This window comes from Phoenix dactylifera, unplaced genomic scaffold (genome assembly GCF_009389715.1).
Source record: "Phoenix dactylifera cultivar Barhee BC4 unplaced genomic scaffold, palm_55x_up_171113_PBpolish2nd_filt_p 001130F, whole genome shotgun sequence".
NCBI classification, from domain to species: Eukaryota; Viridiplantae; Streptophyta; class Magnoliopsida; order Arecales; family Arecaceae; genus Phoenix; species Phoenix dactylifera.
In genome coordinates this window covers 87,292-92,976 of record NW_024068473.1, presented here as the reverse complement: position 1 = coordinate 92,976, position 5,685 = coordinate 87,292, and positions in this window count along the sequence as shown.

Here is a 5,685-nt window from a genome sequence, read left to right as displayed (position 1 = left end):
TTGCTATTGATAGAAGCATGTTTCAAACAAGTTGTTCAAGCATGGAGCATTACAAGTTATGCTTAAACAAGATATTTGTTATCTGAATACATAATTCAAAACATCATGTCACATGCAAAGCATAATATGCATTAAGTCATAACATTAAGTATTAAGGCATTAAGGACAATCATGTCAAGGATCAAAATCAATTTTTTTTCAAGTAAAAAAAAACTCTCCCTACTTAAGTATAATTCTGTACTGATTTTATCCTTAAGGTATGTTTTCAAGTGATTGAAACTTCATTTGATTTTTCACAAGCTTCTTGTATACTTTCATTTATCTTGTGATTCATTCCCTCAATTTTTTTAATTTCTTTCTTTAAGCAATCAATGAACATTTTAATTATCTTCATTTGTTTTTTATTTTTACTTTCTTATGCTCTATACTCTATTTACTTTCTATCCGGTGGAGTTGGAAGAGGCACGAGGTACTACCACCAGCCTCCCTCTTGTGCCGTCCCTAATATATCCTACACCGAATAGTTGGGTCAAATAGTGCCGGGTACTACCACTAGCCTCCTCATTAGCACCATCCCTATGATGAGCAATATAGAAAGGTTAAACCGTTTTCTTTAACAATGAAATGTTCACTCCAAACTTTTCCTGTTTAAATATAGTTTATTATGGATTTTATCCCTTCCAAAAGAATGTTCATATAAGTCTCACAAATGTACTGAATATATTATGCTTGTTTTGCTTTTACTTAAGATTAAAGTATTTATTTTTACTTACCTTTTACTTTTCTTGAACAATGTTCATTTTCTTTTCTTTATCTCTCTCTCTTTTTGTTATTTTTAAGTAATTTACATGAAAGAGCAGAATAAAGAAATAATCTAATATATCATACAAATGTATATCATGCAAACAACATTTTCATTATGCTCAAGGATTCATAGCTTATCACAAGTTATTTTAAATCAAAATTTGAAGCATAAACTTGCGTATTTCATAGTTATGCATTACACAGGCGAAGGTATATTTCAATTAGGCAAACCATGAAATAATTTCCAAAAGCATAAGTCAATCAATACATATGTAGACATGATATCAAAAAATTAGTAATCAAAGACTTTAATCATGCCACAATAAGATCTAAGTCATTAACTTTGCTTAGCTAATTTATAAAAGAGGTATATGAAATTACCTATTCATTCTATATTTTTCTAGTCAAATACCTACTAGATTTTTTATGTGTATACTTTTGGCTGAAGAGGGTCTTCTTTTTTGTTTGCATGTGAATGTTTATTGTACCTTACGTGGAGGTGTCCTTCAAGTTGAAATCTCTCATTTTTTGCTCATAGATCCTGCATTATTAGCAAAATCTTTTTCTTTCTTGAAGGAAAGTTATTAGTTTCTTCAAGATACAAACATTCATACAACATATTTCTTAACTAGATGACTCATCATAAGATATGTCAATAATTGAATATTGAGTCACTCTACTCAAGAGATTGCCTAAATATAAGCAAGCACAAGTCACTTGAACTAAAGAGATAGCTTCATTAAGCAAAATGGTTCAAAGAAAAGCATATGAGGCAATAGAAAGATTCATCAAGGTCAAATCAATTTTTTGTTTTCAGAATCAATTTAGCTTAGATTCTATTTGCTTAAGATATACAAGTTGAGTTTTAATCAAATTATCTTAAACAGTTGTTTCTATCAAAAATTTTGATTATGATTTAGCTTTCAACACAAATAATCATATTTTAGGGAGATAAGCAATCTTCTTTTAGAGCAAATAAGATTTTATATTTGACTTATGAGAGATAGTTCAAAAGAATTAATATTCATGGTTTTAAAAGATTTTTATGCTCAGATTAAAGATTACGTGTTAAAATTAATTAGTAGAATTTGAGATAATTTTATAGAAGGATATTAATCATTCAATCAAGGATACAATGATTATACTCAATGAAACACTTTAAAAGTTAGATTTATTGATTTTAGAATAGTCTTGAGAATTATTTGAAAAGGGAAAACAATCAATTGTTATAAAACTTTTTAATAGACTTTTCCATTATGATCACCATGCATTAATCATTTATGATTGAAACAATTATGATGTGATTATGATTTAACATATGATGCATACATGCGACTTATAGAGCAAATCATAATATATTTCAAATAATCACATAAGGAATGAGTGATATAATGATAAATTATATTCATACCTTCACAAATAATGAAATAAGATTTCATAAGTATTAAGCTCAAATAAGTTTTAACATTTGCATGAAATCAGCATCAAGCATTTATACTAGAGAGGAAATTTAGATTTTCAAAACTCAAAGAAGAAAGTTATGCATATTCTTTCATTATTTTCTTATCATCATGCAAGCACTAGAAGATTTCATGCTATGATTGTTGAGATAAAATTTATCATACATATAAGGCATTTGGTAAAAATCCAAAGGCATAATTAAATTTACAACATTAAGCATATCAAGATAATTTAAACTACATTCATAAATAATGAAATAAAATTTATTTGTAAGTCACGTATTATGGCACCCAATTAAGAGTTTCACATGAGTTTCAAGGGCTGCTTTGACACATCTGCAAGATAATTTTAGTTCTTCATTTTAGGTACCCAAGTCTTTTTAGGTCTTGTAAGTTGGCAATAATTGTTCCTTTTGGAACCTATATTTTCTTAATTGTCATTTTGTCTATTAGTTTGCAGGTCTTAGGATTATAAGTAATATACTTCTGCATACTCTTGTTAAATTTAAACAACATAGATTTAGCATAAACAGATAATAAATTTTTAGTTTTCTGTTTCTGTTTTTTAGTTTCACCAGATTTGTGAAAAACTATTTTGGGATGAACAGTGGAGGATTTAAGAAACATATTCTTGAAAGATTTTTGGATGTACTAAGGTTGATATCCCAATCCAGCTTTGTCATATACAGCTCTTGAATTTTTTATTATTAAATTTAGTTTTTCAAAGCTGAGAGTGAATCTTTCAACAATAGGTTTCAAATTATCAACTTCTTTAGTTAATTTTTTGTTTTCTTCTGAAAGCAATTCATTGTTCTTCTTAAGTTTATCATAGCTTTCAGTGAGAAGATGATTTTTCTGATTTAGTTCTTTATTTTCTTTAATTAAGATTTCAGTTTTATTAGTCAGTTTCAGTTTTTCATTTATTAGGATTTGATTTTCATTCTTCAAGTTCTTGTTCTTATAAATAAGTTTCTTATGTTCTAAATACAAATCAGAAAAGGCATCATGAAGTTCATCAAATATAAAATCATTTTCAGTTTTAGCATGTACCTCATATATCTCATCTTCATGTGCCATTAAGCATGAATTTTCAATATGATGCTGCTCTTCTTCTACACATGATGTTTCAAATTTGTTAGTGAATTCATATTTAACTTCAAGCATATCCCATATTTTCTTAGCAGTTGTGCAAAAATATATGCAATTAAGTTCACTATCATCTAATGCACAACATAGAACATTCATGGCTTTTACATTTTGCTGAGCCATTTTCTTATCATGATTAGTATTTGTGAGTGGCCCATTGACTATGATACTCCATAAATCGTAGTCATGTGTTTGAAAGAAAATGCACATGCATGCTTTCCAATATGTATAGTTTATGACATTAAATAGTGGAGGCCTATCAACTAATTGTCCCTCTTTTAGAAAACTATCTATTTGAGTTGTCATGATCTTTGGCTCTTTGACGGTTACGTCAAAATCAACAGGCAAGAAACTATAGAATACCTGCTCTGATACCACTTGTTGTCCAAGGTGACAACCCAAGAGAGGGGGTGAGAATTGGGTTTTCTAAATTTTAAGGCTCAAATTAATTTTTAAGTGAATGTGGTTTGGCCTATGTGATAATATAGGTGCAGTGGAAGCAATAGTAGTAAAGCTCTAAACAATTGTGATTAAGTCACTTTTAGAATTTAAGTTAGAGCAATTGCTTAAGTAAAGAAAATAAACCAAGAAGCACACAATGCAAACACAATCAAGTATAGTGGTTCGGTGCACCCCAGAACACCTATGTCCACTCCCCAAGCGTTCTCTTGAGAATTCACTATAACCCCTCGAATTATAGTTAGATTGTTTTTTTGGGCTTACAATCCAAAAATTTTTACAATTGGTTTTACGGGATCACCAATTAACCTAACCGTTGGTTTTACGGGCTCACCAACAACCTACGTTGGTTTTACGGGCTTACCAACAACCTACGTTGGTTTTACGGGCTCACTAACAATCTACACCGTTGGTTTTACGGGTTCACCAACAAACCTTACAATGAATGAAAAATGTAAGGTTTAAAGCTCCTAAGTGAGCAAATAAAACAAATATGCACTAATGAGAAGAAAAAAAAATGTTATCTCTTTGAAAGCACTTTTCTTTTCTTCACTGAGATTGCTTTACTCTTCAATGGATTGGTTGAGCTCTTGAAGGCACTTAAATTTTGCTCAACACACTTCTTTTGGCTTTAAACTTGAAGCAATAAATTGAACTCTCTTGGATTTTCCTTTTCTCTTGAATGCACACTTAGGTCCTCACCAAGATACCTTCCTTTGATGAATAGTGGCTTTTAAATATTTCTCCAACCTCCAAAGATCACTTTCCTACCGTTGAAATGGAGAAAGTAGCCGTTTATAGCCGTTGGGGACTTAAAAAATAATTCTGCAGAACTAGCCGTTGGGCTGTCACCCGTGTTGGGGTCGGCTCAAGTCACTATTCATTAATCTGGGATCGGCCCCTGCTACAGTGGGGTCAGCCCTCTCAGGAATTTCAGAGACATGTTTTTTTTTGAGTTCTTAAGCTGGGGACGGCTCATGCTCTCTTGGGGTCGGCTCCACTGGGGTCGGCTCAAGGCTTTCTGGGGTCGTCTCCACCTGGGGTCGGCTCAAGAAGACTTAGGGTTGGCCCTCTCAGTAATTTCCAGAAAGCTGTATTTTCAGAAGGCTGAAGCTGGGGTCAGCCCGAGCTTTTCTGGGGTCGACCCGAGTGGGGTAGGCTCCAAGTTTCTTGGGGTCGGCTCGAGTGGGGTTGGCCCGAGTACTGTGCCTATTTTTTTGGGGTCGACCCGAGCCCTGTGCCAAGCGTGCCAAAGTGTGCCAAATGTATCAGATTGTGCCAGGGTCGACTCCAATTCTCTTGGGGTCGACTCTAACTCTGATTTTCTGCATCTTAAGGTTAGTTTAGCACGTGAGATTAATAAAAATATTGCAATTGATTTTGAATGCTTGGCACAAAAAAATTTCATCTCTTTGACTAGTAAAAAGATAGAATTGCCCCTTAACAATGAAACTTCACTCTTAACTTTGTCAAATTGAGATTTAGGTTTTTCCTCAAATTCTTCTTCTAATTTTGTCCTTAGATGAATTCTTGAGAGTTGTTTTAAACGCACAAGAAGAGTGTATCAAGAATGTATTGAGCATGTACCGCTTCTTTCTTCCTTGAGTGTTTATATAGTTGATTAATTTAGTTAATGGCATTAGCACTTCCATATGGCCTCAATGGCTTTGTAAGCATCAAAATAACACTAGGATCCTCACGCTTCTTCTCAACCGGTGCAACAAAAGCTCAATTTGAGGCTGTTTTCCGAATCGTGCGCCGTAGCAAGGTAGTTCTTTTTTTTAGAAGTGCTGGGCAGGGAAGAGCCTTTAATTAA